The sequence below is a fragment of the Myodes glareolus genome, chromosome 12 (genome assembly GCF_982192425.1).
Source record: "Myodes glareolus chromosome 12, mMyoGla1.1, whole genome shotgun sequence".
Lineage (NCBI taxonomy): Eukaryota > Metazoa > Chordata > Mammalia > Rodentia > Cricetidae > Myodes > Myodes glareolus.
This window is the reverse complement of record NC_142037.1, coordinates 14381674-14404446: the sequence shown is the minus strand read 5'-3', so window position 1 is coordinate 14404446 and position 22773 is coordinate 14381674. Positions and strand designations below refer to the sequence as shown.

Sequence of the window (22773 nt, the reverse complement as noted above, 5' to 3'; positions counted from 1 at the left end):
TCAACTATTGGTTATTGGAAGCTGCTCTTCCACAATCCATCCTTCCATATGGAAATTGGCATAACCATAATTTTTTGGTTTTGCTTGCGTTTCTGCCCCCATGTAAGTGTTACTGGGTCTGCCTTTTGTGTTAATCCTAAAATTCGCCAGAAAGACCAGTTCCATCATTTTGGCCGAATTTAAGCAAGCTTTTACTAAAAATATTAAATACTGACCAAAATGTAAAATGGCCAGTACCATCACCTGGAAACTTTCCAGGTAAAGGGTGCTGAGAAACATGTTGGTAGAGCTTATATGGGCAACACCCATAGGCCACCGTACTTTCCCATGTGGCTTTGTTGTTAGTTTCCAAGAACTCCAACTCCCAGAATCCCAGGAAGTTACCTACCTGGTCCTTGGATAGGTGTTATATCTTAGGAACTACAATTCCCAGAATCCCAGGAAGTTACCTGCTCTTTGAGCAGGAGGGACTTGTAAGTTAGCTTCCAGTCTAACATTTGAAAGAGGCTCGTGGGTCACAGAACACGAAGAAGCACACGTGGGAATGGCAGTGTCATTACCATCAGAAACGATCAATCACTTTGGAGTTTCCAAACTAATGGTAAAATGGGAAGAAGTCACACGAGGGATTCAGAGAGCCTTCTGGAAGGCTATAAAACACATAAAATTGCAATTACTAGAAATTAAGAAAGGATTGGAGAGGCTGAAGATCAAATCAGCCCTTTCCTCACCTTCTTCTCTTCCCCTTCCTTTGCCTTTCTCCTCTCCTTCTTACCTTTCTTCCCTGCTTCACCTCTACCTTCTTTTTTTCTTGCCTCTTCTGCTCGCTCATCCTCCTCACTGAGCATGCTCAGTTAGGCCCACCTCTTAGGAGATGAAGTCTAACCTTTTTAATTGCAGATCCTTTGTGTCTTACAGGTTCTGTTTGGAGTCTGGTCCCTGCCCAGGCTGCAAAACTTCATGAAGAACCTTCCTTCTGCGTTTGAATGTGTTCTCACAAATTCTTTAGTTAGTTCCAGTATGTTAAAATGACCCCATCCAGTCTGTTGCTCTGCCCTCTGGCAAAGGTAGAATGTGCCATGCCTGAGAGCTCTCCTCACTAGGCACCCTGCCAACCAAGCTTCCTGGAAGGGGACAGCTGGGTGGAATTTCCCCTTGGGTCAGACGGAACAGCAACCACCCCAGCAGCAGACACATGCAAGATAAACTGAAAGGATCCCACGCATTTTCTTCTTGGCTAGGAGACCTCAGTTTGTTTTGTTGTTGGTTTTTTTGGGGGTAGTATTTTGAAACAAGGTCTCATGCAGGCCAGGCTGGCCTTGAAATGATTGTACAGCCCAGTGTGGCCTTGAACTCTGGATCCTGCTATCTCCACCTCCCAAGGGCTGAGATTATACTTCCTGTTTAACTGTGCCCTTCTCAGAACATCCTTGGTACTCTGGTGACAGGGAGACTTGCTGAGCCCATGCCCCTTTTGCAAACTATGCTGCATTAGCATTTAGGTAAATTAAAATTATTCTTGATGCTCAGGAAAACCAGAATGCTTGAGTGTCTTCCCTGCAGGGAGCTCCAGAATGCCTTGCCCAAATGACCTTGGCGGACCCTGCAGCGTTTACACTTAATGCTGCCTGCTCAGTTGAAATGAAATCATATTTTGCTATATCAGCCAATATTCTTATGGATTCATGCCCAGAAATGAACTCATACAGTTGAATAATTCTTTTAGGCCACTGATCAACAGTTGAACATTAATTTATCCTTTATCAAATGTTATGTGTTGGTTGGCCTAGAGATTAAAACTTTTTTTGAAATTAAGTATGAAACCCAGAAGTTAAAAAACGTATATGTTGAATTATATAAAAACACCATAAGAAGCTAAATGGACATCACTAAAGAATTATTTTTTAAAACATTAGAGAAAAACTCGGATGGCTTTGAATACATTTGATTGCATATATTATGTTATATCCCCTTGCTGGGATATTATGTGGCTGTACAAAGGAATGAGAAAACAGCAGGAAAGAATGTGAGCAGCTGAGGGAAGATTTCTAAAATGTCTTAATAAAAAAGCAAAGTTCAGAACAATATTTCGTGCTTCGACAGAGAAGGAAGAAGCGGGAGGACGTATATTGCAGTTTGTTCACACATCCACTAATTCTGGAAGGAGGGCTACTGAAAAAGCAGAAAACAGTGGGGACCGCGGAATGCGGGAATTGGGAAAGCTGGAGATGAATTCGGTGCTGGTGCTGTCATGCTTTTATACATGTTGGTTTTAACCCAAGAGAATGCACGGCCTTCTGAAAAGTCTAAATCAAAAAAGCTTACCTGTATCTGAGAGGCAGTCAGTAGGCATGGTTGTCGTTGTTGACACCACATGGAAGGAGTACAGAGAGCCGAGCAAACGGGCCATGGTCAGTCTGCCCAGAAGGTTCTTCTCCTGAGCTCTTCAAATGACCAACTCCACCTCACCATGCTCACCAGTGCCAGTTATCACCTCTGTAGACATACCTTTTGACCATTCCATGTAAAAGCCATTTGTAGCAAGTCTTTCTCTGTCCTACCTTTCAGTTCCCAAATAACCACACAGAGACTTATTATGAAAGCTTGGCCAATAGCTTAGGGTTTTTTTTCCTGACTAGTTCTTATAACAACCCATTTCTATTCACCTATGGTCTAGCACGTAGCTCTCTTCCCTCTTGTACCTCCTATTCCTTCACATTTCTTGGCTTCTTCCTTCTTCGTCTCAGTGTCCTCCCCGCCCTGAAAATCCTGCCTAGCTATTGGCTGTTGAACTTTTTATTAAACTAATCCGAGTGACACGTCTTCACAGTGTACAAAAAGATTATTCCACAACAGCCACGGGCAGTTATGCTACTTGTCAACTCTTCTTTATAGCATGCACTGCTATTAGAGAACATCTTTAAAATTTTAAATAGAATCTTAATTAATTAGCATTTTAAGTTAAAATATAATTGCAGCATGCCTCCCCTTTTCTTTCTTTCCTCTAGGCGCTCCAATGTTCATCTCTTTGACCCCTACCGTGTCTCTCTACCTATTCTCAAATTGATGACTTCTTTTATTATTATTGACACACACACACACACACAAACACACACACACACTACAACCTACCCAGTCAATTTTTGTATATTTGGTTCTGGGGCTGACCACCTTGTAGTGGATAATAAGGGTTCATTTGTGGGAGAGGCTATTTCTCCCTCTCAGCAGTCATTAGCTGCCTGTAGTATTTCCCTTTCCTTCTTAGCCTGTGAGTTGATGTTGTCATTGTTTCCCTTCTTGTTCATGCAGCTCTTTCTCAGACAGGCAGTCTCACAGCACATTTCTTCATACTCTGCCTCTTACAGTCTTTCTGCCCTCTTCTCTGTTCCCGGAGCCATAGGTGCAGGAGCTGGAGTTCTGGAAAACGTGAAAGTTTTCTTGAGCCAGAAGAACAAACAGATGCAACATACGTGCAGCAAAGATTGCAACCACTGCAGAAGCCCCTGGGACACAAGCTTGGGCAACCAGGAAAGGAGTTTAGAGAATCCAGATAGGACTCACTCCTGATGACCTGGTCATCAGAGAATAATTCTAAGAGCTTGAACCTTTCCTTTCTTTCTTTCTTTCTTTCTTTCTTTCTTTCTTTCTTTCTTTCTTCCTTCCTTCCTTCCTTCCTTCCTTCCTTCCTTCCTTCCTTCCTTTCTTTCTTTCTTTCTTTCTTTCTTTCTTTCTTTCTTTTTTTTAAACAAGATTTCTCTGTGTAACAGCTCTGACTGTCCTGGAACCAGCTCTGTAGACCAAGGCTGGCCTCAAACTCACAGAAAGCCACCTGCCCCTGCCTCCCAAGTGCTGGGATTAGAGGTGTGCACCACCACTGCCTGGCAGCTCTTGAACATTTAATAAAATTATAAAATATTTTAAATGACTGTGGTGATTACAATAAGAACAGCACCCATAAGTTCACATATTTGAATGCTTAGTCAGCTAAGGAGTGGCACTGTCTGAAAAGATTAGAAGGATTATGAGTTGTGGCCTTGTAGGAAGGCGGAGATATGTCACTGGGGGTGGGTCTTGAAGTTTCAAAAGTTCATGCCAGACCCAGTCTCTCTCTCTCTCTCTCTCTCTCTCTCTCTCTCTCTGGATCAGGATGGAGAACTCTCAGCTACTTCTCCAGTACCATGTCTGCCTGCATATGACATATTTCCAACTGTTTCATGCTGCCCACCATGATGATAAAGATCTAAACCTCTTGCTAGGTAGTGGTGGCACATGCCTTTAATCCCATCACTCGGGAGGCAGAGGCAGATGGATCTCTGTGAGTTTGAGGCCAGCCTGGTCCACAAGAGCTAGTTCCAAGACACAAACCTACACAGAGAAACCCTGTCTCAGAAAACCAAAAACCAAAACAAAACAAAAAAAGCAAGCCCACAATTAAATGCTTTCTTTTATAAGAGTTGCCGTGGTCCTGGTGTCTCCTTACAGGAATAGAATGCTGACAACAACAATGACCAGCCTGGAAGGTGTGACTAGCCTGATGGACTAAATTAATAATTCTGATCTTCAGTGATGACCATCGTGTATATGCAAACAAATACTGTGGAAAGTACTCTAAAGAAACAGCTTACATCCTAATGCCGGTATGATGGGTCCAGCACTGTTCTAGATACTTCCTGCATGCTGAGTTGATCCCCACACAATCCCATGTGATACATACTGTTTCTCCCTTTTAGGGATGCTAACTGAGAGAGAGCCACCCAAGTTCTGCTGTGAATAAGCTGTGGAGCATCAGTGTACATGGGATGCTGTGCTATGGAGACAGGAATGCCAGAGTCTTTAAAGCAGTCTTGGACTTGGACTCATTTATTCTCTGTTTCGAATTGTGGATCAACATTTCTAAGGAATAATTGAACCCTGTTTTGTGAAATATTATCTATTAGTCATGGAAATGTACTTATGAAAATTTTACTAGTAATAGAAGCAAAGCAAAATCATTTAAATAAGATTTTATGAATAGTACAAACTTGAATTACCCAGGTCCTCTCATGGGGAGTTTTTGGTGGGTTGTGCATAGTAAGGCTGGAGCTTCATTTATCTGTGGGGAGAGTAGGGGTCCTGGAAGAGAAGAAGCAGCCTTTTTCTCCCACATCCTTGGCTCTTTAGGGATGAGAATGAGGAACGCTGATATCTCTCCTTGTCTTTTCTTTATCTTCATTCCTATGGGAATGGTAGGGCATTCATGAGATTTCAATAAAAACCTGGAACCACTGGAGACTGCATTCAACAAACATTTACAAAGTACCTGGAATGAGACTGTCAATGTGATAACCATCAGTCCCAGCCTTTGTGTGGTGGTACATGCCTATAAACCCAACCCTGACATCATGGTGCATGCCTGTAATCCCAACCCTGGCCTAATGGTGCATGACTGTAATCCCAGCCCTGGCATCATGGTGCATGCCTGTAATCCCAACCCTGGCCTAATGGTGCATGACTGTAATCCCAGCCCTGGCATCATGGTGCATGCCTGTAATCCCAACCCTGGCATCATGGTGCATGCTTGTAATCCCAGCCCTTGACGGGGTGCATGCCTATAAACCCAGCCCTGAAATCATGGTGCATGCCTGTAATCTCATCCCTGGCTTCATGGTGCATGACTGTAATCCCAACCCTGGCATCATGTTGTATGTCTGCAATCCCAACCCTGACATCACAGTGCATGCTTGTAATACTAGCCCTGGCATCATGGTGCACACCTGTAATCCCAACCCTGGCCTCATGGTGGATGCCTGTAATTCCAGCCATGGCATCATGTTATATGCCTATAATCCAAGCCCTGGCATCATGGTGCATGCTTGTAATCCCAGCCCTGGACAGGATGCATGCCTGTAATCCCAGCATTTGGGAGAAGCATCTTCCTTGTGAGACATGAACCAATGACAGGCCAAAGAAATAATTGTTCCTAAATCCATCTTGGTGACCAACGACTTCAACTGGAGTTACAGAAGCATTGGTGAGAGATGCTTACAGGAGCGTGAGCAATTTAGAGGTGGCTATACCACTGAAGAGGACACTCCCTCCTAGCAATTGTCAACCATGGACATATCTTCAAGGAGTGGATTGACCTGGTGTAGACCATGCTTGAGCCCCTCATGTTCCCTGTGAGCCATTGCTTGTTAGCCCCTCGTGAACCTTGCAAACCCTCTCTTCCATGAGGCAATCTTATGGGTCCAATCTTGTGGAAGCCTTGTGTGGCTCACACAAATAATCACAGTTGCTTGTTTTCAAGACATTGATGGCTATGCCATACCTGGAAGACAGTATTCCACAACCAGGAGGTAGAAGGATCCTACAGATAAGCCTGAGCTACACAGTGAGACCCTGTTTTTAAATAACTAAATAAAAGGCAATCTCAGGTATACAGAAAACTACAGTCCAGAAGCCAAGAACAGAACAGCGGGCTAGGGAGCAGAGTGGGTACAACACCCCATGTGGGTACAGAGACTGATGCTGGCCTGGGGAGGTGGATAGCATACAGGTGGTGAGGGGGGTCTTCGTTGAGGGTAGATGTCAAAGGATGGGTCAAGTTTTGAAAGGCTCCATTGCAGGAGACTTCAGAGAAAGGAGCACAGAGTCCCTCTGTCAGATGATGTAGGTGAGGAGAGAAAGAAGAAAGCTATGGATTGACCATGATGGTGTGGGAGAGCAACAGAAGGCTCTGAACACTGGGCTGAGCCTGATGCAAGGCTGAGGGCATCTTGTACTAAGTCTGGGTGGTGGAGAGGTGAAGTTGGAGCTGCTGAGAACTTCCAGGTACCATTAGAGGGAGATCATTTATTGGCCTTGACCTATAGCTAGTGAATGCTATTGATTGCTCTAAACGCACAGCTACTCACTGGGGTGTGGAAATAGCAGCGTTTGCTGTCATTGTCTGTGAGCATGATAATTAAACAATATTGTACTCTCCAGACGGCTAACGGGAAACAAAGGGTGCTCTCAAGGACAACGGCTCCAGGAGCGTTCACTTGAGAAGGACAGTACCAAGATGTGGGTCTGGAGTCTTTGCCAGGGTCGCTGTGCTTACCTGGGTCTGGCAGTGGCAAACTGATGCCACACTCCAGGTGCCTCGGACAACGACAGGGGATGGAGGTACGAGTCCAGAGTAGAGGGGGCCACATTAGCCAAGTCTCGAGGGGAAGAGTGGGGACAAACAGCAGGAAACCACCAGACAGTGCGGTGGCTCACACCGTAATCACAGTTCTCAGGAGGCAGAGGCAGGAGGATCATGAGTGTGAGGCCCTCTTGGGCTACATAACAAGGCCTGTGTCAACCAACCAAGCAAAGGAGAGATTGCACCACACTCTTTCCCTCCTCATGCCTCGGGCAGTCCCAAAGTTGAGAAGTCTACGGCGTAGGTTGGAGGGTGAGCTTCGAAGGGCAAATAAAAGATATCTGGTACACGTGTTAAAGTTAAAGTTCCTTCAAGAATCCTCCCCAAAAACGCCCAGGAGAAAAAGCTTACGAGGAGAATTGACCTTACAGTGTGTAACGGCTCAGATATCATATGCTTCCCTTCTGATTCACACAGCAGTCCGCGGCAAGCCACAGACCAGTGGAGGGATGGTGGGTGTGGCTACGGTGACGTCCTTCCTCCTATCAGTGCCGCTCCCTCTGGGGGCCGTTTTCTTCCGAACCACCAGTGTCTTTTTAGCCCAGTCGGTTTGTATTAAGAAAGAAACTTAATGCTTTAGAATTATTTATTTTAATTGACAATTTTTTTCTTTCTTTTTTGCATGTGAGTTAGTGTATTCATGTAGAGGGAGGGGGCAGAAGAGAGCATTGGATTCCCCTGGAACTGGAGTTACAGGCAGCTGTCAGCTGCCAGACCCAGGTGCTGGGAACTCAATGTGGTTGCTTTCCAAGAACAGCATGAGCTCAGCTGAGCCATCTCTCCAGCCCCAACCAGGCTCTTGAGCAGATCGAATGCCTTTGAGCAGTCTCGTGAACTTTGTGTGTAATTCCTAACAGTGATGATTGCTGAGTGTACTGAAATGCCCGGGGCACATCCCTGAAGGTGTGCATTAGCTGCGAGTATGCGTGAGAGCCTGTGGAAGAAGTTGTGAACTGACTGTGAACTGTGGACGGGACAGAGTGCAGAATGCTCTCACCTACAAGGGCCTTCTAGGAAGAACTGCACAAACTATGGTAAGTGGATGCACGTGAAAGCAAGGACATGAAGCGACTACCCCGGCATATCCACATTATCTCTGTGGGAAAAGCAAAGGCCCGGGAGGAAAATTCTTGGCTCTTTTCACATGACCAAAGATGATGAGACTAACACCAGGTGTATTCCCTCGCTGTGCTTGTCTTTGCTTAAGCTCACGGCAAACGTCACTGCATGCTTTGCTCTCATAAAAATGAGAAGGGCTTTGTTTGCACTACTCGAGCTCAAATGCCTGGGGACCCGTGGCACTCCACGCAGGTCTCAAATGCCCGGGGACCCGTGGCACTCCACGCAGGTCTCAAATGTCCGGGGACCCTTGGCACTCCACGCAGGTCTTTGGAATATTCTTCAGTCATGGAGCTTTGCTGGCCATGAGATGGGTGGACAAGTGTACAATTCTATTTTTTAAGCATTGTAAGAATTAAGAATTTTGGGGCTGGAGCGATGTCTCAACGGTTAAGAGCACTGGCTGCTCTTCACTGTCCCAGGTACAATTCCCAGCAACCACATGGTGGCTCACAACCATCTATAATGAGATCTGATGCCCTCAGGCACCATGGAGGCAGAATAATATACATAATAAATAAATCTAAAAAAAATAAGAAATTCTCATAAAAAAATTAAGAATTCTTAATCGTACAGTTAAGGATCGTATGATTCTCAATCTTATAGCACCTTTCTCGTTCTTTAAACTGGAAAGTCTGCTTCCAGCTGCACCCTCTCCTCATGGCTGCCATCTTCTGTTCGGTCTCTGGAAGTGGCTAAGAGCCCAGCAGGACTAGATGCTGACAGTAGCCAGAAGAACGTGACAAGGCAGGAGGAAAGGCCAGACTGCTTAGAAGACCTGGAGCTGCAGACAGAGATCCGCTGGCGGAATCAATCATCCATATGGCTTTTCCTCCATTAGCGTCTCTGCTCCCTCCTCCTCCGCTCCAGACACACAGTTCCTTTCCTGTGGGCCCTGTGGTCCGCTTTTGTGGCCATCAGAGTGACTCACACAAGCACACGCCCACGCAATTCTGACCCCATCATGACAGTAACTTCCCTGCCTTATGGGCTTTTTTCCACAGCCTCTACCAGATTCTAAAGCACATGCAGGCAAGAATTTGGACGAAAGAAAGAATGAGCCCTTGTGTATGTAGCTTTAGCTGGAGTCCCTCAAATTACTTCCTGGCAAGATTAATAATCATTATCTTTAAACTGGCGTTCATATGTAAGTCAGCTTCAGATTTCACCTCTAGGCGAAAGCCCAAACAAGTCCTTTTTTAGTTACTCGTGCTGTTGCTGTGGTAAAATGAATGGAAAACAACTTCTGGGAAGACGGGCTTGTTTTGGCTTAGAGTCTGAGGGTCCAGTCCATCGTGGTGGGGAAGGTGGCCCAATAAATAGGTTCCTCCCGCTCTGGCCCTTCACTGGTCATCTAGGCTCCAGATGCCTTAAAGGTTCGGTAGCCTCCAAACATGATGTGATAGCTGGGGGCCAACTGTGTAAACGCAGTGTCTGTGAGAGACATTTCAAACTGTAACCATCCCCAGATGCCTGGGTCCTGGGGTTGTTGTCTGCCCCGCTTCCTTTTTAAAAGAATGTACCTGTCGCCCTAATTGTAATAGTGTGTCTTCTTCTCAGTGCTGGGAACCACTCCGAGGGCCTTGTGCGTGCTGCTCAGGCGTTGTGCCGCGGAGGGGCACCTTCAGCCTTGCCAAGCTCTCGCTTTGTGCCAGGCTGGCCTTGAACTCACAGAGACCCACCAGCCTCTGCCTCCTGAGTCCTGGGATTAAGCATCTATGCTGCCGTGCCCAGTGCCTGTCTTATTTTCCTTCTCTCGTATTAAAGGAGAGGAGAGCACAACTCTGTGGGCCAAAGTTATTTAACAAAATTAAACATGTGGAGACTGAAGAAGTGGATTTGTACCCAAACTCTCTGTAGTAGCAATGTAACAAAACTCTAAAATCTCACAGATGTTTATCAAACGTATCCACAAACCCTCGTTTCATCTTCATTGTGTGACAGTTGGTTAGAAGATACAGTCCAGGGGCTGGGGAGATGGCTCAGTGGTTAAGAGCATTGCCTGCTCTTCCAAAGGTCCTGAGTTCAATTCCCAGCAACCACATGGTGGCTCATATTCATCTTTAATGAGGTCTGGTGCCCTCTTCTGGCCTGCAGACATACACACAGACAGAATATTGTATACATAAAAAATAAATAAATAAATAAATAAATAAATAAATAAAAAAAAAAGAAGATACAGTCCAGTGACTGTGGAAGTCACTCCAATGTTGACAGAGCTCTTGGGACGTCATCTGTGTTTTCTCCTTGACTCTGGTTTAGAAAGGAAAGGCACAAGCTAAAGTTCACTCCAGGGCTGCTGAGACGACTCGGCAGGTACCGATGCTTGCCACTAAGTCTGATAGATGTCTGAGCTCAAGCCTCAGGACCCAAGCCTAAGTTCTTAAAATATTCTAAATGCCATATTCTGAAGGTCTCTGAAAGATTTGAAGAATACCTACCTAACTGAAATGTATCTCTATATAGCCAGAAAACCTAATTAACATGACTACAAGCTTGACTATTTTAGATGATTATCTATTAACCTATATTTCTTAATTATACATTACATTTTTAAATGAGCTGCACAAACACAATACTTTAATCAAGAACAGAAACAGACATATAACAAAATTGACCTTAAATTTGTATCAATAAATCAAGATCCATACCAAAGCAAATCTCTTTGCACCTGTCACCAGAGACATCAAATGATATTTTCTTGACTATTTTGAACTTAGAGTTCTAAACATGTAGAAATAGGCTGTTAAAAAAAATCTACCTACATAGTTAGTAATATGACCTTCAGGGCTTTTCTCTACCTTATGGGATCACATCTTCATGATCCAGAATACTGAGTTACTTACGCCAGGAGGTGAAGATCCAGTGTCAGCGCCAGGCTCAGCCCCTGAACAAGAGTGAGAGCCTGTAGCTGTGAACAGCACTGAGTCTTTCTGTCTGTCCTGCCTGCTTCCAGAGCTCAGGCATCTGAAGTCCCTGGGTTGTTATGGACACATTCTCTGGGGAGGCTGGAGACCCCGCCCCCTCCATTGCCTCTTGCAGCTTCCTGTTGGACAGCACAGACCCATGATGTCTCCCACCGTCCTCCTGGACTACCTTCTCTTTGTGTGACTCAGTTTCAAAGTCTTCCTTTCTGACAAGGACACCAGTCATCGGATTTAGTCCTCACTGTCCTCTTGTCTCAGGGCCAGGAACGCAGTGAAAGCCGTTCCACTCAGTGACCAGCCTCTCCCACCCTCCTAGTACCCACTTGAACCAATCCGCCATGCTTGGCCTGAGGTACAAGTCCCCTCTAAGTCTCACCAGAAGAAGCAGAATAGTAAGCAAGGGCCCTTAAGATATTTAGGAACAACTAGCATGCAACAAATTGAGCACACACAATGTAACCAGAAACCAAGGCAGAAGCCACCCTGCTGTGGCGTTTCCTTTTGCCCTCTGTCCTAGGGATGGGTTTCAAAATTTTAGTCTTTACTCCACCCAGCCTGTCACTTATTTACCCAGAATACCACTTTGATCTCAGTTGTGTCCAAGGGCCTTTGGAAGTCATGATATGATTTGGAAATAACTTCATGTGTGTTGACCTGGGGCTTTTTTTTGCCACCCCTACTTCTACCTCTCCCCAAATAGTAAACACTTACGGCAAGGAACTCAGGGTGGCCCACGGAGACAGCTAGGAGCTGAGACCCTCACTCTGGCAATTTACAATGAATGAATGAATCCTGCTAATAGCCATGTGAACTAGAAGCAAATCCATCTCTCATGGAGCCGCCGTTGCACCCCTCCCCGCAAAGCTCTGCCTGGTACATTAATAACAGCTTCATATTATAAAATAAAAGATCCTGAAGATACATAATTCTTAGGTTTCCAGCCTAGTCATGGGGTCAAAACTACTGACTGCCAACTAGAGAAAGATGGGTTTACATACTGCACTTCAAATAATCTTCAAGCAGAAAATGTTAGGGGATATTTTCACACTTTCAGGAAACACGTTACCTAAATGCCAAACTTCCCAGAAGCCCATGTCTAACTGAGGCTCGGCTGCTGCCCTCCTGTCCTGTGAGATCTTGTCTTTCCTTCTCCACTGCACTGTGGGGAAGGCTTGTGGCCAGTTTCCCCGTCTTTGGAAGGGATTGTCCGTGATGAAGCCTGCACTCCCTTCCTGGGAATCCCATTTTCTCAGGAGACTGCTTCCTCTTTTGGAAAACCAAAGATGACCCAGCAGACGTAGTCACAGGATGTCACTTGGGATCAACCCCACTCTCCCCAGCATCATTAGCGAAGGCAAACTTGCCTTTCTGGTCCTCTGCGCAGAAGCATCGGAGGCTTTTCTGCTGTTTGCAGTCAGTTTACTTCATTGAGTCAACTTCACTGAGCTCTAGAGAGTGATGGAACAGTTTCTTTTGCCCCATGCTAAGAATGAAAAGATAAACTCAATGGCATTAAACCACAAAAGACTTCTGTATGAACTTAATGGAGAAAGTAGGATGTAAGAGAAAAGCTGGAAAACTTCCAATATTGCCATCGACAAAGGGCAATTTCCTCAATAGTGTCCAGCAGCTCAAAACAGCAAAATAAGTAGGTAAAGCCATGTGCGGCAGGAGAGGGGACGCGAAAAGTTCTCAGAGATAAGCACGTCTGTCCAGCCTCATAAGATACCAAATCAAAACTGCAATGAAATATACCTTAACATTAAAAAATTACACTTCTTTACTCATTTCGTGGTCTCTGTGTGCTGTGTGTACACACTCTTGAAAGTGTGCATGCCACAGCACCCTCACGGAGGGCAGAACAGCTTGTAGGAGTAGGCGCTATCCTGCTACGCGGTGCCCAGTGGATGGAACGCAGCTCTCACACCGAAGCTTGGCAAGCAAGTGTCTTTCTTTAGGCACGGAGCCAACTCCTGGTCTCTGGATACCATTTTGAATCTATCAGCTGGCAAACGTGAAAGGGTCAGTCCACCCCACACTACGGGGGAAAGCCCCCCCCCATATGGGTATAATTTGGCGTAAGCTCAGTGTAGGGCGATATGACAGAAGAGCGGCGAAAATACCAGCACTGAAATCAGGTGTGGTGGTGCACACCTGCAGTCCCAGCACGGGGTGGGGGTGGAGGGGATGAGGCAGAACGGTTGTCACATTTCTGATACCAGCCTGTCCTACACGGCAGACACAAGGTCGTCTGGGGGACGTATTACAAGATCTCGCCGCAAAAAAACAAAGTTAATGTTTACATTTCAACCTCCCCCCAAGAGTACACCCGTACGTAATACACGTTCAAAGGCAGTTGTGCAGGTCTGGCAAGGTGGCTCAGCCGGTGAAGTCACACATCGTCAAGCCTGATGACCCGAGTTCTACTGAACCAGCAATGAGAACGGGGAACCTACTCCCCAACCGTATGTGCCAAACCTCAGTTTTTAAAGGGAAAGACTGAAAATAGGCAACATGAGTAAACAAGGTCCTGTTTAATTCTCTGGCTAAAACGAACAAACAAGGCAATTCTATTTGCGTGGATGGGATGTTTTCAAAGCTTGTGTGTGTGTGTGCGTGTGTGTGTATGTGTGTGCGTTTCCAGAAGGCAACATGTGTAATATTTTTGATGTTTACACAATAAATTTGCACACTGTAGGTATACTTGGATAACCAGATAATATTTCTGTAGAAATAGATGAGAAATAGGAGGTAACATGTTTGCTTCCAGATCAGGGAACTAGATGCCCGGAGTCAGCAGACACAAACTGGGAGTTTATTTCTTATTTTACAGTGTTTTGACTATTCTGGGTGAATGTTATGAATCAATTCCCTGTTCATAATTGTTAATGAAAAAGGGTAATGTTTTGCCACCCAAATTCTCTCTAGAACTTCAAAGGAGGGGCGCACTTGGGGAGACACAGTCGGTGAATGCCCCTCTGTCGACAGAAAAGTAGAGAATTGCTCCCTGTCGTTTTAAAGTGCAGCTTAAAATAGAGCGTCGCAGGGCTCCTGGCTTAGCCTGCTGATTACTGGTTACAAGACTGTCAGGGATCATTTTCCAAAAGCCAGTTTGAAATTTGCAGTTCCCTATAACCCAGCAGCAGTTTGTGTTTCCTGTGTAGATACTCTAGGGAAAGCGCCAGGCTAGTGGTTGACAACCCCACTCAGAGCCTTGGTCCCCAGACAGCTGTTTCCTCACTGTCCTCGGCTGGAGCCCCTGCCCACCCTTCTCTTTCTGGGTGTAGCCTGTGAGGGTTCTGCAGCTGTGCGGACAGCCCGCCCCTTCCCTGTAAGTCTGGAACAGCCCTCGTTGGCCACTCTGCAGCTGTGACTCATTGCAAATGCTTCGCGTTCCGGGACGTTCTGCTGTTTTGAGTCTCCTCTGTGGCTGGAAACACTAAGCAAATTGAAAGGGAGGAGAAACAGAGGCCCTAAAACATTGCGGGGATGAGGGAGAAACTTAAGAAAACTGCAAAGAGTACGTGCCGGAAGAGGCACAGTCTGTCCGGCCTTCTCCTTCGCTCAATTGGTTCGCTGGTGGCTGGAGCCAGGAACTGAGCCCAGTAAAGTTCCATTCACAGACAAGAACCCCACCCTGGAGACCATCTCCCGGTCGAAGTCAGTCTAGCAGGCAGAAATGTGAGCTTCCTTTATACTTAATAGATGTGGTGTTTGCATCCTCCACCACTTTGGTGGTGGGAAGGGAACCCAGGCCCTGGAGCAAACAAAGCCTGCGCTCTACTGTTGAGCTTAAGCCTCCACACCCTTCTCGGTGCCTCTTACAGCTCTCGACTGTCAAGCTTCTTAAAAAAGGAAGTCATGAGTGATATGTGTTTCCTGACTCTTTTCGTGTTCGGTGTCAGGTTTCTGTTACTGTAATTCTGTTACTGTGACAGAAACAATGACCAAGAACAATTCTGGGGAAGAAACTATTTGCTCTGATCACGGTTCAGCATGGGCAGGAACTCAGACAGGAACCTGGAGGCAGGAACTGAAGCAGAAACACGGAGGAATGCAGTTTACAGCGCGTCCTCCAGGATTATGTTCAACTACCTTTCTTTTTATTTTGTGTATTTTGCCTGCCTTTTTTTTTTTTTGTATCACATAGGTACAGTCCCCGCAGCAGCCAGAAGAGGGCATTAGATCTCTCTGTGCCCGGAGTTACAGAGGGTTGTGAGCTGCCTTGAAGGTGGAAATGGAACTCAGGTTCTCTGGAAGGGCAGGCAGTGAACTTCTGTCAACTCCCTTCCTTAGACCTCCCAGGGCTACCTGCAGGGATGTCACCACCCGCAGTGGGCTGCCCCCTCCATCAATCATCAGTCAACAAAATACCCCAGAAACCTGCCTACAGGCTGATACACGGCAGCGTTTCCTCAGCTGTGGTTCCCTCCTCCCGGATGACTCTAGCTTGGGTCAAGTTACAATTTGAGAAGGTCTGTTATGCATGTCCCTCAAACCTTAACGTTCATAAACTACCCCAGGGTGGTCCCACCAGCATCTCTTCACTGCCTTCCGCCACTGAGCTCTGACAATTTGATCCTCCCGAGAGTCTGAATTCCTTTCCTTTTGAATTCCAGCAGCTATACCAAGATATGTCTCAACACTGAATGTGCCTCTGTGACTTTAAAAATTGTTATTTATTTTGGGTGTGTGCACACGCGCATGTGTATGTGTATGAGTATGTGTGCCTTGGCGTGCATGTGGAGATCAGGACAACATTTGTATATTATCAGCTCTCTTACCTTTTATGTGAGTCCAGGATTTGAACTTACATCACCAGGGTGGCATGGTCCGCTCCTTTATCCACTGAACCAATTTGTCTGCCCTTGACTTTTTTTTTTTTTTTTGAGACAAGGTCTCATTATGTGGCCTAGGCTGGTCTTAAATTCATAATCTTCCTGCTTCAAGCTCACAGCGAGCATGTTACTTTTGGGGGGTACTCTTTAGATACGGTCTTGCTTGTAAAGTTCAGGCTGGTCTGACTTCATGCTGTTCTTGCCCCAGCAGCACCTTGAGTGCTGGGGTTACAGATGTGCACCACAGATGTCAGACAGTGTGTTCTTTATTTCTGCAGCTTCTCCTGCTTCAATTCTGGTGATGAGATTGGTCTGTTTTCATTGCCACAATAAAAACCAAAGCACCCAAGGGTGAGTAGTAACCTAGGGAAAAAGGGTTTATATTAGCTCAAGGTTCTGGAAGGTCAAGGGTGTGGTGGTGGCCTTGACTCAGGGCAGTTATGATGCTGGGGACACAGGTGGGAAGAGGCTGCTCGGCAAGACAGGAGGCTAGAGTGAGGGGAGGGGCCGCCAGCCCTCTCTCTTTTGTGGCTTAGCCACCTGTGAAGGCTGATCTTGGCTGTCAACTTGAGCACTTCTGGAATCAACTAAAACCCAAACAGCTGGATACAGCTGTGAGGGATCTTCTTGATCAGATCATGTGGAATGGAAATACCTCCCCTAAATCCGGGCCACACCTTCTGGGGGCAACCCACATAAAAGGACGTGGGAGGTTTTGCTTTTTCCCTGCTGGCCCTCACTCTTGGTTCATCTATCCCATTGCTGAGGCATTCCCTTCCAAGAAGTAGCTTCCCACTTCTTCAGGACTCCGTCTTAGACTGAAGACCAGTGACTCTCTAGGAATCCTCCGAACCCAGCACAAGACGGGCTGCTGAGACATGCTGTCACATGAACCAAGTAACTACAGGATTCTTGGCCATTCTGTAGGAGACAGCCATTGTTGGACCACCCAGACCACAGCCTGTAAGCCACTCTAATCTCTCTCTCTCTCTCTCTCTCTCTCTCTCTCTCACACACACACACACACACACACACAAACACACACACACACACCCATCAGTTCTGACCCTTTAGACAAACCTGACTTGACTAATACTCCACTTTATTCTCAGAACAAGCTGAGTGGTCCCATAAGAATTATCTTAACTATTTCTGAGGGCAGGTCATTCATGAAGAACCCCTCCAGAAGCGCCTTCTTTCAAAAAATTTATTTGTTTTATGTATGAGTGCTTTATCTACATGCACGACTTTACGCCAGAGGAGCACACCAGGTCTCATTATAGATGGCTGTGAGCCACTATGTGGTTGCTGGAGATTGAACTCAGGACCTCTAGAAGAGTAGCCAATGCTCTTAACCTCTGAACCACCTCTCCTGCCCCACCCCCAGCACCTTCTTAAAGGTCCCACTCAACACTGTAGTATAGACCAGATTTCCCTCATGTGACTTGCTAGGGGACAGACCATATCCCCTTGTAGCACAATATCTGCCAGACGGTTTTCCAGACCTTCACAGTTCTTAGCTGGAGCAGACACTTGAACAGAAGACAGATGAATAAGGACAAAACAACCCAGGTTCAGAACCCGTGTGCCTTACATAGCAGGCACTCAGAAGAATGAGCAACTTGGGAAACCAGGTTTTGATTCCAGGGTTAAATAAAAACCGGCTATTTTAGCAGAGTGGAATGTGGAAAAAGCTGGCCATGGGTTGGGCAACACAGTAAACAAGGGTGAGGGTTGTCTCATATGTTTTAGTTGGTGAGTTTTCTTTTTACGAAAGAGTTATTTGTGTTACTTTGTTAAGTGTGTGTGTGTTTGTTTGCAGGTGTGCATGTGTGACTGCAGGTGCCACAGAGGCCCTAGGAGCCCCTGGAGCATCCTGACATGGGTGCTGAGATGGAACTTGGGTTTTCTGCAAGAGCAAATGCGCTCTTAGCCTCTGAGTCCTCTCTCCAGCCTCAGTCGGTGACGTTTTAGTCATGAGAATTTCGGAGGTTTGGGTCTGTTCTTCTCTTTCTGCTGTGGGAGGACACATTTCAACAAATGGAAGTGCCCTCTAAACACAGACAGAAAGTCCCCATGCGCAGGTGTGTTCTGCTGGGCTTGCTCTTTTGCTCTTCCGTGAATTCATCTGTTCAGAACACATTGACACCAAAAAGGCATAGTTTGCTTTCCTCTACACTTTCTCTAATCTGTCAGCTTTTTTTTTTCCCCTTTTAAGTTAGCTTTTACTGGGGTTACTTTAAGATTTCACTCTGTTAGGAAATAAAGTTTCTATCATTTCTACTCTGATCTTTAGTTTACTTACTAGCTTTGTGATTATGTGTTTTTTTTTCCAACTTCTTTCAGGTGATTATACTGCTGATTTATAAAAGGGCGCTGGGAGTGGTAGTGCACGCCTCTAATCTCAGCACTTGGGAGGCAGAAGTAGGTGGAGCTCTTGAGTTCGAGGCCAACCTGATCTACAAAGCAAGTTCCAGGACAGCCTGAGATACACAGAGAAACCTTGTCTCAAAATACCAAAAAAAGAAAAAAAAATAACAACAACAACAACAACAAAAAAGCAAGGTCAATTAGTTGCTACTCAGCCTCTCTGAGCCAGCGTTTTTTACCCCATCCTTTGACCTTCAAGTCTTATTGATGAATAGAATATTAGAGATTTCATTTAAAACTTGGCCATAGCAGAGCCAGGGCCTCGGGACTGGAAGCCCTGCCAGGACGAGGGCTGAGTGGCCAGTGGAGCGGAGCACAGCCATGCGGCTGCAGATGATACCGAAAATATCAGTAGATTCATGTGCAGTCACTAAGATGGCAGAGAAACATCAGAGACCCTGTCTCCCAAAACCAAAAAGTCTCTCTTTTCCCCTTTCTAAATTTAGACTTTGTTTAATCATTTAAAACGTATGCATGTGTGTGTGTGTGTGTGTGTGTGTGTGTGTGTGTGTGTGCGCACATGAGTATGAGTACTACAGAATCCAAGATCCCCTGAAGCTGGAGTTACAGGCAGTCTTGAGCCACCAAATATGGTGGTGGGAACCAAACAGGTCCTCTGAGGGACAGTACTAGCTCTAAACTGCTGAGCCACCTCTCCAGTCCCTCTAAGTTTAGTTTGCCAGGAGGAAACCTTTATGGGGTGCAGCAACTCTGCTGGCAGAGGGGAGGTCTTGCCATCTTGCCTCCTGAGTTGACTCACAGCCTGGAAAAGCCATGGTTCTCAATAGGGTGTTTCTCTTAGTCTGCCAACAGGGCAAAATGAAATGACATCCTCTCTCCTTCCTGATCTATGTTCAGAAGCTTGGCTACATGATCAGAGAGCACACTTTCTCTGGTGCCCCCTAGCAAGAGGGCGCAAGTGTCAGGTGTTGTTAGGTGGCCAGCCACAGTAGCCTGTGCACCCACAGGCAGGGTTGAGGGAGGTAGAATTGTCAGCTGTGAGGTCGCAGAAATAGCGCTCTTCACTTTGCAGCAGCCTATGGTGTTCTCCCAGAGTTTTTAAAGATTTATCTCATATATATGTGTTGTCTGAGTTTTCTGTCCTGCCCAGTTCCCATAATTGTTAAGTCCTAAAGAAATCACACAGAGGTCTACATTAGTTACAAAACTGATTGGTCCATTAGCTTAGGCTTCTTATTAACTCTTACAACTTATGTTAGCCCATTATTCTTATTCATGCTAACCATGTGGCTTGGTACCTTTTTTAGTGAGGCAGTCACATCTTGCTTCTTCTGGGGCTGGGTCAGGACTGCAGAGGAATGGGCTTTCCTCTTCCCAGAATTCTATTCTCATTGACCCACCTCTACTTCCTGCCTGGTTGTCCCGCCTATACTTCCTGTCTGGCTATTGGCCAATAAGCATTTATTTAAAATATAATTGACAGAATACAGACCATTCTCCCACATATATGAATGCTCTATCTGCATGTATACCTTTATGCAAGAAAATGGCATCAGATTCCATTTTAGTTGGTTGTGAGCAACTATGTAGTTGCTAGGAATTGAATTCAGGACCTCTGGAAGCACAGTCAGTACTTCTAACCACTGAGCCATCTCTCCAGCCCATCTCCCAGAGTTTTGGGATCTAGACTGATGTGAAATCAGGGTCCACTATTTTGATGCTGAAAACAACGTGAGGATTAGTCAGTTTACAAAGGAGAGTCAGAGATTTTATTAAAGATATTTTAATATAGGCTTAAGCATGAAGGTTAGGAGAAAGAGGTACCCAGAAGAGAGTGGAGGGGAATGCACACACTTGAGCAATATGTTTGGGGATTGCTAAAGAGAGTCGGATTGTCTTTACAATGCCCTGTATGACTTTGTGGGTTACTAGCTCATTACCGGATGGTTCCTGAAGGGTGCTGGGTAGGATTTCCACCCACAGGGAAAGGCACAGGAAGGCAGAGGATCTCCCCTGTGATATTCTGTGAACAAGTTAAGTTTTGTTTGAGATTCTCAGGCTAAGTCTGAGAAAAGAATTGTGCTCAACCCAAGGCTACATACACTGAGGCCTAAGCTCTCTTTCTGAACCTGGAGATCACATTGTTTTGGCTCAGTTGGCAGACAGCAAGCCCCACTAGCCTGTCCATCTCTGCTCTATTCAGTGCTGGGTTCTAGGCATGTTTGATACCACATCTAGCTTTTCTATGGATGCTGGAATCCCAACTCTTAGCCTTGAGCCATCCCCCCTTCCTTCCTTCCTTCCTTCCTTCCTTCCTTCCTTCCTTCCTTCCTTCCTTTCCTTTCCTTTCCTTTCCTTTATAAATTTTGATTTTTTGAGACAGGGCTTCTCGGTATATTTCTGGTTGTCCTGGAACTCTCTTTATAGACCAGGCTAGACTCAGACTCACAGAGATCTACCTGGCCTTTGCCTCCTGAGTACTGGGACTAAAGGCATGGGTCACCACTACATGCTTAGTCAGTTTATTGCAATCCAAGCCTTTCAACAGTCGAGGGCAAATTCCTTTTGCTCCCACAGAGGGTGCCTTTAACTGAAGAAACAGTTAGCTGGGACATCTAGCTTCCCCATCTAGAAAGCCATAACCAGTATGTGAAGAAGTGAAGGCAGAGCTCTTTGATCCCATGGTGAATTGGCTCACATTTAGTTCCTGCCTTAAGGGACATTCTAATACCCGTGTGGAGTGCTTCCTATAACTTCTCAGTGTTAAACTGTAAAGGCCCTGGGTGGAGAAAATGTGAAATGTCTGTCCTGATTGTAAATCTTCTGAGAGGCAAATCCAAAATAGCGGCCAGCCTGGCGAGCCAGACTGCTGGCACTATTCCGGAGAAGCAGCTATGGAATTCTTTGAAGACAAGAAAAGAATGAAAATCAATAACCCTTGTCTAGCTAATTGAGCATTTGCAGACAGACACAAAAGCATGACCCTAAAAGTAACTTGAATGCTGTCATTTGATACTGCTGTCTGCAGAGCCTCCTCTGCTGGTTTCTGTATATCTGCAGAGATAATACTCCAGGACACTAGGAAAATGGACCTTATAAGTAGATCCCCTCTCCCACAGATTCCAGCATCCTCCCCAGATGGTCCTTCCACTTCTGTGGGACAGTATCTCCTTAACTGATGGGGTCGGTTGATCTCAGTTCACCTTATTTTTTTTGTGCATCAGCCGGAGGATCTTCAACAGGCATAGTTACTCAGAGGACTTCTCTGTGACTCTGTCAGGCTACCTCAGCATCCTCAGCCCTCTTCTCTCCCATCCTGCCTTTCTTGTTTCTGAAACCTTACCTGCATATCTTGCAGTCAAAATTGTACTGTGTCTGTTGCATACCATGTGATGGGAAAGGGCTTTCATTTCTCTGCTCTGAGAACAAACCTGAAAACGTTCTGTTGCCTAAGGCAGACTAATCTTGATTTAAAACCTGCCCAAGATGGTGTAATCTTAAAAGATGTCCCCCTTGCTCGTCTGTGTCTCACATGCACATGGGGTTGGATTGCCATTGAGTGTAGAGCTGTGCCCATCACTGGAGAGGAGCAAGCCTTTTCCCACCAGTAGCTGGGTCCCTCTTTCATGCGGGAGTGGAGGGTGGAATGTGCTGGTCTTCACCTCCTCTCCCTCCAGCACGATAAGCAGGTTACTAAGGAGAGGAGAGAGACTCGATTCAGAGGGAAACCAAATCTGTCAGTTTGTACCAATCTGAGAGCTGTAAATTCATTCGTGATTCCTTGCCCGTCCACAGACCCCAGTCCAGCGACACCTTGACTCCCAATGACACAGCAGGCTTACAGTAATTGACTTCTGCGGTTTTACTGATTGAGACAGAGTTTCACGAAACCTAGGCTTGCCTCAGACTTCCTAGATAACCAAGGAGGAACTTGAGCTTCTGACCCTCCTGCCTCTGCCTCCTGAGTGGTGGGATTACAGGCACGCGCTACTATGTCATTCTGTCTGTGAAGTGCTGGTGAGTCACACCAGGGTCCCCTGTACGCCAGGCCAGCTCTCTAATGACAGGCGTTCTCCCAGCTTGCTTTCTCTTTGACTCCATTGGATTCTGACTCACAATTCTTGTCTGCATTCACATTTAAAGGGAGTCAACATGTACTCAACGTGCTTCAGAAGTAGGGTGAGTCTTCTCCAATATTTGCCAAGGTGTCTGCACCTCACTTCGATTCTTTGGGCTCTTGTTCAGTATGATCTTTTACTGTGGGAAAACTAGAAAGGCAGAAAAGGCAACCAGAGGCCTGGGGATGTCTGGGAGGCTGACGACAGGAGCA

At 45.9% G+C, this 22773-nt stretch overlaps 1 long non-coding RNA gene across 1 annotated transcript; it reads right to left on the bottom strand.

Moving 5' to 3' along the window:
• Positions 1–3129: 3129 nt before the first annotated feature.
• LOC125397583 (uncharacterized) lies at positions 3130–11701 on the bottom strand. Its single transcript, XR_007231102.3, has 3 exons — positions 11134–11701; positions 5031–5214; positions 3130–3417 (listed from the first exon to the last, which is right to left on the bottom strand). It is a non-coding gene; the product is annotated as an uncharacterized LOC125397583 (long non-coding RNA).
• Between the last annotated feature and the right edge of the window lie 11072 nt (positions 11702–22773).